The sequence below is a fragment of the Akebia trifoliata genome, chromosome 3 (assembly GCF_017979445.1).
Source record: "Akebia trifoliata isolate Shusen 1 chromosome 3, ASM1797944v1, whole genome shotgun sequence".
Classification (NCBI taxonomy): Eukaryota; Viridiplantae; Streptophyta; class Magnoliopsida; order Ranunculales; family Lardizabalaceae; genus Akebia; species Akebia trifoliata.
In genome coordinates, this window is record NC_141377.1 from 27,169,033 (window position 1) to 27,180,622 (window position 11,590).

The window sequence follows — 11,590 nt, forward strand, 5'->3', positions numbered from 1 at the left end:
TTGGATCTTAAATTATTTTAAACGTAATTTTCTTTATTTTTCATCACGTGTTGTAATATCATCATTGAGTTAGGTTTCATTATGATCAATGTTCAAAGTGATGGAAAATCCATAAAAATCATCACATAATAAGGGAAGGAGACCTTGGACTATCGGACCATTGGATTTTTAGACAATCGAACCTAAAATCCTTTTTTTTATTAAGAATCATTGATGCAATCTTAATGTAAGTAATTAAAGAAAATAAAATTAAGACAAGGCTAACTACTAACTTGTCTTATGGTGAATTCAATCCCCTAGAATTTTACTTACATTTAATTTTTAGTTCATTCCATAAAAATTTAGATTTGAAAATCACTGGTTTTTGTGTTAATTTTTTGTTAAACTTTTATAACCCCGTTTTCCTGTGGATTGATCCATAGTTACCAGCCCAAGAAAGATAATTTATTTGTTCTCAAACCATCAACAAATAAGCATCAAAATTATGACAAACAGCAAGATGAGCCTTGATAAGCTCCTCAAAAAGGGTTGGTCAAAACTTCCCCATGAAGCTATTCAACCTTCAAACCTTACCAACACATTAAGATTTTGAAGTAGAAAATGATGAAATTTTAGATGAAAAATGCATCTATATTAGAATATAGATTATTTACAAATTTATCCGAATGAACCGATTGGCCCCTTTCCAAATAATAACCAAATCCAAATTTTGTTACTATGCTCCCCTCTCTTTATTCAAAACCATCCTTCCAATTTTTCTATCTTTCGTATTTTACCCCCTTTCAATAATACGTATCTAACTATACTATCTTTTCTCTTTTATCCCTTCAACCCACTTTATTCTCTTTCCTTATGTCCCATTTTCTTAATAGTACATTTCCAACTTTATTATTTTTCATCTTTTACCCTCTTAACCTCAAAGATTTTTAATGATACCTCTCCAACTTTATTATTAATTTTTTTGATTTTACCTCCTCAACCTTAAAGAGGATGCCCATGCTGTAGGCAGAAGGTGAGCTCTAATGTTTGAAACAACCAAACATTCCAATTAGGGCATAAAATGAGTCAAAACTAGGACAAATCTAAACTTATCCATATTCATAAATGGATTGTTTGAGCCAGATCCAAATCCAACTTGAATCTTGCACATTAAAACCATATCCTAATCATATTGTTTTCATTAAAATTGAATCCGACCCAACCCGATCCGAATTGTTTAATATGGGTTGAGACTAGATATAATGAATCGCATCTCAAATATGTTTGAAACAACAAACCATTCTGATTAGGACACAAAATGAGTCAGACCCATATAAAATCTAGACCTATCCAAATTGTGTTTAGTCAGATCTAAATCCAAATCCAACTCAAATCCTACACAATAAAATCATATCTGAATCATTTTTTGTTCATTGAATCTGATTCCAACCTGACCCAATTCAAATTATTTAATTTGGGTCGGGTTGGGTCATAATGAATTTTTTAACCAACTCGAATCCTACACAATAAAATCATATCTAAATCATTTTGTGTTCATTGAATCTACTTCCAACCCAACCCAATTCAAATTATTTAATTTGGGTCGAGTTGGGTTATAATGAATCTTTTAACCAATTTTTTTGGTCTGTTTGGTATTTTCTCCCCCTATTTTTCCATTAAATCCTTTCATTTTAAAAAAATCATGCAATAGAAAAAGTAGGGGTGTCAATGGACGGGTTCAGGCCAGGCTTGGTTGAGCCCTATCTCGACCCTAAAGAGGTGGGCTCTACCTAGACTAAAACTGGCCTTATACCATTATCGGGCCTAACTTGATTAAGCCCTAGCCTGACCTTAACAGGCTTGGGCTTGACTTGGGCTAGGTTCAGGCCGAATAAAATGATTAAAATTTTGATATTTTTAATGAAAAATGTGTTTTTGTGTGTGTTTGAAGACTATTCAATCGAATTTGAAAGCAACATCTTATTAACCTTTAAAAGTTATAGATGAGAGTTAAATTATAATTAGACAATATATTTTGTTTTAATTTTAAAAATAGTTTTCTAATTAAATATATTATGAATATTTCTATAAGATTTAGTAGCAGATCGGACAAGGTTGGACACTATAATACCCTAAACCAACCCGAATTTGAATGGCTAAAAATTATTGAGCCTGACCCAACCTTTGTGGGCTCAATATGAAGGTCCTAACCCTTGTTTTGTCGAGCGGGCGGGGCTGGACTAGTGGGCCGATAGGCTCAATTAAATGATATTTTGATAAATCTAAAAATGTAATTTTCTAAGTAATGTATTGTTCGGGTCTGAATGAATCTTGGGATGAATTTGTATTTGACCCATTTTTTTGTTTGGATCTATGTCAAGGGTCCAAACCCATTAAATTCAGATTTTGGATTATTTTGACCTATTTATACCCTAATTCTTATCCGTTTTGGTCAACTAAGCCATCGATTAATTGTTACAAATAATTTTTTTTAACTAGCTTGATCTATAAAAAGAGTGATGTTAAAGGTACCCCACGTATTAACAAGTGCAACCCAAATAATAAAAAAGTCATTTTTTTTTAAGTTTTACCATTATTAGGGCACCCCACAGTTTTTACCTTTCTTCATCTTCCTCCATCATATTTGAACAAAGGTGGTGGAGACTTTTTCCGCCCAAAAACTTTCGACCAATTTTGACAACATATTTCGATGATTCTCTCATCTCCCTAATCACTCCTCATTTTCTCCCCTCACTATTATTTGTTTATTAAAAATCCTAACCTAAAAAAAAAAAGGAAGAAAATGCCGATAGAGTTGTAACTTCACCACCCCAAAAGATGGAGAATCTCATCCAACCACACTCTTCTATGATTCAACCACACTCTTCAATGGTCCAGGTAAATTATAAATTTATTTAATTTTTTATGTTAAAAAATTCTCCAAAAAAGCTTTCTTATTCTATTACAAAGGTGCATTGGGTAAGTCACCTTTTGTCTCCAAAAGTATACCACACTTGGTTTAGTTGAGTTAGTATAGATCATCTTATTGTTCCCATTTACATTTACCATTTTTAAAATAAATTTCAACCATTATAATCATTGTAATTTATTATTTGATTCTTTTTACTATAGAGTTCTAAAGTTGTATCATCATCACAATAAAAACATGACAGCTAAAACGTCAATATTCCCTTTACGACAGACATGGTATGTCTCTAAATTTATTTTTAATAATAATTTTATTTTTATTTAAATAAGTTATGTTCATTTAACTAATAATTTATTTTAATGTAGATTTTTGAAAGTTGTAATGAACTCGTCAGTTGGTGTCGTGATACTAGGAGAGCTTTAGAGACAGTTGCGGTTATTAAAAAAATCTGACAATGTGGGTAGGACTCCTAGGATCATTTTTTGTTGTAAGATGATGGGAAGTTTAGAATCCATAAGAACAAGTATGATGTAAAATATGTTGAAACCAACAATGCGAGTGCCCATTTTAATTAAAAGCAATAAATATTCCTAAAGATGATTTTGGAAGATTAATGTTATGTGTGGATACCACAACCACAAATTGATGAGAGTATTTTGAAGGTCATTCATACGTTGGGAGGCTCAATGTTAAATAAAAAATATATTGAAAGAAATGATACATTGTGGTGTTAAGCGAAAACCAAGGTTACCGAATTCGTTGGTAGATAACCAAATCGTGAACCATTTCGAACCGAATCAATTCATAGTACGAGTTCGCTAGCAGTTCGTCATAGTAGCAAATGCAACCAATTAAAAAAATTATTTTTCCTTTTATTTTTAAAATTTTCTCCAAATATTTTATAATATTAGAGATATCTTCCTAAAATTTCAAATTAATAGCATATCCCTTTGACTATGGTCTTTCTCAATAGACTAATGAAAAATTACCAATTACCCTCATCTCCAACTAATAAGTAAAAATAAATAAACTTTTTTTCAAAATACGCCATCTTCTATCTCTTTTTGTACCATACTCGTCATTCAACCTTCAATCACCCTCAACTTTGTCTACCCCTACGAACCAGGTTTATTCTTGAATGGTGAACCCGAATTCAAACTGAGCAAACCCACGAATCAAGTAACATAGACGGAGACAAGTGATCAACGTTGTCAAGTAGAAGGAAAATACAAATGCATCTATCTTGAGGACGATCTACAATGCATGCAAAAAACTTTGACTAATTGAAATGGATAGATGTATTAAACTCCAACAACTGATTTAATAATTACATGAGAATGGGTATGTAGAATGGAGTAGAAAGGATAAAGCTATGAAGGTGTTGATACAACAAGCATGATGTTTTCCAATGGTCATTTTTATGGATTATACATATAAGACCAATAAATTTAGAATGCCCTTATTGCAAATTGTATGAGTGACGACACCGAGTTAACATTTTCAGTTGCCTTTGTTTGTAAGGAAGCGGAGAAGAATGATAACTATATAGAATGTCTGAAACTCTCATTGGGTCAGAATTCACTTCCTTCAGTTATTGTCATAGAACACGAGTTGACTTTGATGAATGTTATTGAGAAGGTATTTCCATCTTTAAATTAATTTTTTATGTCATTTTTATATTTCGAGAAATGTAATAGCTAACTGTAAAGATTACTTCGAGACAAATGTTGATTGGTAAGTATTTTTGTCTCTATGAAATGAATTAGTACATTATAACAGTGAGATAGACTATTTCCCAATGCATGGATCATTTTTCAAGATTTTAGTTATAATTTAGTCAATATCTCAAGACATTGACGTATGTGAAATAGAGTTGGTTATTAAAGTACAAAGAACTTTTCATAGCTGTATGAATCGATAGAATAATCTATTTCAGGAATACAACAACCAACATAGTAGAATCTTCTTATGCGAAGTTAAAGCGACACCTTAGTACTTTGCAATCTAATTTCATATGTAACTGGAAAGTAGTACACAACTTGATATTAGGTCATACGACGGAGATAAGAGTTTCTTTTGATAATAGTTTAACACATGTCAAGCACGAGCATAAATCAAAGCCTCTTTTATCAGGTATGTTATGATCCATTTTTAAAATTGCATGAGACCTAATATATGAAAAGATGGGACATTGCCATGAAATTGGAGTAGACATAAATGCTTGAGGATGTGTACTTCGACGTACTCATAGGTTATCATGTACCCATGAGGTCATCTCATTTGAATGTGAAGGACTTTCTTCCATCCCTTAGAGCGTTGTACATGGTTTTTGGAAACATTTGTCTAATAACCCCAAGGAGTGGTTTGATTAATCGGATTGAATTTAAGATGTTATGCAAGCGTTTTGGTTAAACAAATAAAGACGATAAGGCTTACCTATTAAAAAAGATCAATGAAATTGCAAATCCATGTACAAGTTTATTATTTAAGCTGATTTAAAAGGTAAAAAGTATTTGAAGACTTAATCAAGTACAAAACGCTAACCATCTACCTTTGAGTATGCTTAGTCAATTGAAAACAATCTATTACAATGTAAACCGTTCATCATATTGATATCAAAACTCAACATCATATGAAAAAGGTCAACGTCAACTGATAGGTTCAAGAAAGCATTTCCTGATGAAGTTCAACCATATATAGATGGGGTTAAGGATGGTAGTGCCAACTGTAATTGTGGATTCAGAGTGATAGCTGAGTTGCTTGAAATGAGTAATGTTGATAGTTGAAAAGAAGTCCAGTCAGACTTGATACTAAAGCTTTAAATGCATATGAAAGAATATAGTGGTTTACTGAATGGGTAACAAATGATTGATGATATTTTTTATGCACTTGATCATTTTGAAAGTCTTGTAGAAAATGACTTTTAGTTGATGATGTCTGAGATGGGATATTGTTAAGTGTCTAAAAGTGTGTATTTTTTCATTGTTTTATAGAGTACATAACTTAGAGCTACGATTTCTTCATGAAATCATACATAATAGTTAATCCATCATAAGTTACATTTTTTTACTAAATTGCATGTATTTTCATGGATTTCGAATGTTTAATTATATTTCTATTTCTTGCACGTAAAACATATGAGACTCGAAAAATTAACAAGTGAGAAAACTACCAAAGTCAAAGTTCAATGTCAAAGTCAAAGCATGGTTCAAGAGATTCGATGGTTTCAGATTGATAGAATCAAGTTCTGAATCTATCACACCATACCATTTTGCCCATAACCATTGACTCATTTATTAAAATAAATTGAGATTTTAGAGTTATCAAATTGATTCAGAGGAGAACAAATTCATATTTCATGTAGAAAAACTAATTCGGACTTCGAATTGGTCAAAAATATGTAATAAGTCAGAGACTCCATTGTCATGTTTTACCATTTTAGACGTAACTTTTGACTCGGTTATCAAAACGGGACAATGTCAATGGGATTAGAACTCTAATTGAGATAAAATATAATTATATTTCACGTAGAAAATCAAATTCTAATTTAAAAATGGCAAAAACATATTGCCAAAGTAACTCTAGTTTTTATCTATAAAAATACATCAACTCTCTAAGTTTTTGGGTTCTCTCCTGATTTATTCTTATATTTTTCAAAAATTAACATTTTTTATGTATGTCAATATTTAAAAGTCCACATTAATTTGCAAATGTTGATATTTCAAAAAGTTGACATCCCACAAAACTTGTTTTTGTTCTAGGTCGACATTTTTTAAATTTTGATGACATGAAAGTTTCGACATTGTTATTTTATTTTATTTTAAACATTTATTTTGATATGTCTTCATTTCATTTCATATCATTTAGATAATTCAATTGAAATCATTATAAGTATTATATCATTTAAATAATTGCAATGTTTTGAATATACAACCATATCAAAATATACAATCATATGATTCAATATTTTAAATATACAATCATATGATTCAATATTTTAAATATACAACCATATGAAAGCGCCCTCGATCTGTGGGTACGAACCTGATTCTTTTTTTTTTAAGGCGCTACCTAGTTTTTTGGTCTAAGAACCAAAGACGACTATAAACAATTAAGAAACACAAAACTACGTAAGAGATTGTGGGTACAAGGATCAGGTTATAGGATTGGAAGGTATTATGCGCCAATCTTGTCCAATAAAAGTTAGTCTCTACTCTTCTCAAAAATTTACATTGCAAAAACAATCTAGAATAAAAATAAAAAAAATTACATTTGTTTTTACCTAAGTGATTGTGACGATTGGTTCCCTCATAAATTGGTGATGAGCGTTTCTCGTGTGAATCTTTTCGATGTGTTTTTGTTTCTAAATCTACTTAAAATCTCTGAGATGAGACTTTCTTATTCTAGATCTAAATTTTTTCCTGATTTTTTGGGGTGTTTTTTAAGGTTTTTGAGTGTTTTTAAGTTGAAAATTAGGACTTCAAGATTGGGTATTGACTTAGGGATCTAGATTTAGGGTTTTGAAAAAGTTTGGGAGAATTTTTTATCTATGTTTTCTAGGATTTCTCAAGACCTCCAAGATTAGGTGGTAGAGTTCTCTTTTTAAAGAACTTTATTGATCAGATAAAGGTTTGATTAGGTTTCTTAGAGAAAATCAATCTTTAGCTAATCTCTTAAGTTGTTTAGATAAGATTTCAATTAGTTTTATTTGGATTTTGATTTTTTGACTTACATCCCCCTCCCTAATGGAGGGTTCTTTATTAAGTTATTTTGAATTTTTTAGGATCCTCAGTAGACGATTATTTATTAAATATTATGTGGGCCCTACTTGAATAAATTGATCGTCACTTGAAATTTAGCCCATAGACTTAATTAATTGAATTTATCTGTTCAATAATTTTAATTTGATTTATCAAAATTTCACTTTACATTAATTAATATTTTAATTATTAGTTTCAAATTTTTAAATTTTAGAATTTAAAAATTATCGGTTTACCCTCAAAGAGGACGGATGTCATTTTTTTAACGTTTTGGAATATTTCGAAATCAATTTTCCGTAAGAAATTCAATGAGAATATTGGTTTGTGTTAATTATGGGTTTTTGGCATGAAATAATCATGGATCCTATGAGGGATATTTTGGTAATTTTGTCAAATTTTGTGAAAATTGGCAAAACAGTTTATTTGATTTTAGTTTGTTATTTTATGTGTTCAAAAGGATTTTTCTAAATGTAATGTAGCATCTAGGGATGTTCTAGTATCAAGGGTATTTTGGTAATTTGATCATTTTTATGATTTTTCTTGTAAAATTTCTTTTAGTCTCAGAATGATGATTATATGTTTTGGGTCATATTTTCCTAGCGTAATGTGATTTTTAAAGTTTGCTTGTTTGAAATATCTCATCTGAGCTTTGAAAACACATCTAGTAACAAATAAAAAAAAATTAGAATATTCATCCATCATCAGGAATCGTCACAATCGAGTTGACGAGTTGATTTATCAAACATGTGCAAAAATAGAGTGTCTGCAGATGCCCATTTTTGGTAAAGGGTTGAAGCAAACTAGATAACAAATCTACTTTGGTAGATAGTACGATATTCGGATGCCAAAGTTAGTGACAATTCATTTTGTAACCTGATTCAACAATTTGTCGAGACATTTAGATCTCTGAGGGTAAACTCTCCCTAAAATAAAAGTTGTCAGGTCTTCGAGTGTGAGCTCTCACTGACAATGTCAGATCTTTGAATTTTAGAAAATTCTCCCTAACTAATACAATATAATAAATGTGCACGTGTGTGCAATAGTGTAATGATGATTTTGAAAAAACACACCTCCATTTTACGCATTCATGATGGGAGGATGATGAACTTTAAAAATAAAAAAAATAAGTAAGATGACTGAGCAAAATCTAAATAAAATATAAAAAAATTGAATTAAAATTAAGTAAAACTAAGTAGAATCTGAGCATAATTTGATGTCTTTTTTCCCTTTTGTCTTGCTTTGACGTCCCTACCTTTTCCTTACCTTGCTTAGAATGAATTTCTTCCAATCTGTTCTCTTCATCGTCATCGTCCTGAAATGGTGTTGATGATCTATGATTAGAGTTTAAGATTTTATAGATTTTTCTTTTTTCTTTCAAGTAAAGATGGGAAGTCTTGATGATAATCCAACTGAAGTGATTGCTTCAGAAGTGTCAAAGTTCTGTCTCTATTTGTCAATTGTATCAACTACATCACAATTTCAATAAAAAATATTGATGTAAAGTAAATGCATAAATCATCGAAAACTTATCAAATCATTTTTCCCCTCTGATGTAAGAGCTCTATGACATTCTAGATCGGCTCCAACTCTGTTAACAGGGTTCTAAACGATTATTTGTGAATGCATATGGTACGACAAAGAATATCTCATATCACAGTCCCAAGGATCGACAAATTTCGCTCCCCATTTCCTTTGCAACAATACATAGACGTCTCATTGTTTCCAATATTGATATGAAAAATCATATTTCACCTTCTCTTTGCTTAATGAAGTCGAAATGGTTCTAGAGGAATTGTTTGAATATAACCAAATTATCGAAGGAAGCAAGCAAGATGATATGGCTCAATGCTGTTGTATACCCTCAAATACCTAAAAAATAATAATTTCGTCTAATAGATATTCAGCCCTACAATCACGAAATGGATCTCATACTACCTGAAATTTTCATATACAAGATAATTATTATAAAAAAAAAATATCAATAACAAAAAAATATCAGTATAATTGAACTTTACACCGTGTAGTTATAAGTCATCGATAGACTCTCGTAGAAGTATAGGATTCATACATTGTTCTTCAATTTGAAATGACAAATTTACACTGGGTTGTAGGATTGGGATGTGCTCATATAATCATGCTTGCAAAAATAATTATTATATAATTAGTTATAAAAATATAAACAAAAAATTTTAATCAAGTATCAAATGATTTTACAATTTATACATCTAAAAGGGAAATATACCTACTGATTTAATGCACTTTTGATCTCACTGTGCATGCAAGTTATTGATAGAAATATGCAAGGGTAGTTGCGTCCTAAGCGTATGTACTGACTATTTTAAGGTCCATCAACAATCTAAGGTACAATAAACGTACCTCTGTATATATCTTATAAAAAAATTGTACATCCAAACAAGTACAACAAATAACTTCGAGCAATACGATTTTTTTTATGTAATGCTGCATTCTTCGGACAGTCTTTTAAATGACCACACAACTACTCCATCCTAACCAAGTAACCTCTATTTTTCGACAACTCTTCTGTCACGACATCTTTTAGTATATCTAATGCGAATCCAACCAATCGTATTGCCTCTACTGACGCTACATCGGACCCATTAAGTGTCTTACCCTCTATATGAAAGTCAATAATGTGCTTCACATTGTCCAAAAATAATATTCATCTCACGAAATGGGAGATGGAAGGTATTTATCTCGGGACACCACCTTTCAACTATCACGGACACAAGTGTCTTGGTTATCGATTTATATTTGTAAAGGACCAAATTGTGTAGATTCGAATTATTCACCGAACGTTCCTACATAATCAAAATTATAGTAAACATAAAGACTCATTTTTAGATACAATAAACGTTATTAAAAATATCTGATACCTCGTTATTCCAAATAGAGAAAGCCATATTGTAAAGGCGGGATCGAGTTTTACCTTGATCAACTATGCCCTACTGATCCAAAGTAGCTCCTCAGTCCTTCCTATAAGCACCAATGTGGTATTTGTCAATAATCTTCTGACGCCCAAGTTAGAGTTGCAAAGAAAAATAATATTTTAATCAAATAGTAGTTTCAACCATTTCTCCCTTAACCAAAAAGATCCCCTTGCCTCTGTTAATTCCTCTATTTATAGGCTATCCCCTCAAATCAGGGTTTCCCCCTTAATTGGGATGTGATCATGATGAATCCCTTGATTGCAAGGATCATCAACGAAATTGGGATCTATGAGATTGAGTTTGGGATTCCTAGGAGATCTTCGGGCTTGATACGTGCAATCCAAAATCGCACAAATATCCAGACTAGGCCTGCCTTACTAAGCAAGTCTAATATCTCTTAGTGTTATCCTGCCCTATCAGTTAGACCAGGCATTACTAACTTGGTCTGCCCCGCTGCTAGGCAGGACTAGCTCGCTCTAGGTACCACTTAATCTACCAGGACACATGTACAATCTAGATAACGTACCAATATTACCCTCTACAATACCAATCATTTATCAAAGCATACTACTACATAAGTGTTTGATAATGCATTTCATGGAACACTTGGTCTACATAACACAAAGCATTGATCAAAGCATTTGAGAGTAAGTGGTTGTGGTGTTTGTGGTCAGTGTTATGGTGGTAAGCTTTTTAAAAATCTTTCAAACTTAATTTAGACCTAAAAAAAATGAAGAAATTTTGGTTGTGCTATTCTATGTTACTCGACATGGTGGTGGTGTTCATGTTGCTCAACGTGGTGGTGGTGCTACTCATGAAAAATAAAATAAAAACAAATTTACTCGATAAGGTGTTCTGATATTGATGCGTATTGCGTCAAAAATGAGGAAGAACACCACGCTTTTAAAGAACTTCGGTGGTGGTGACTATTCCGGTGATTGTGTTAGATGGAAGGAATCTAAACTATTCTGATG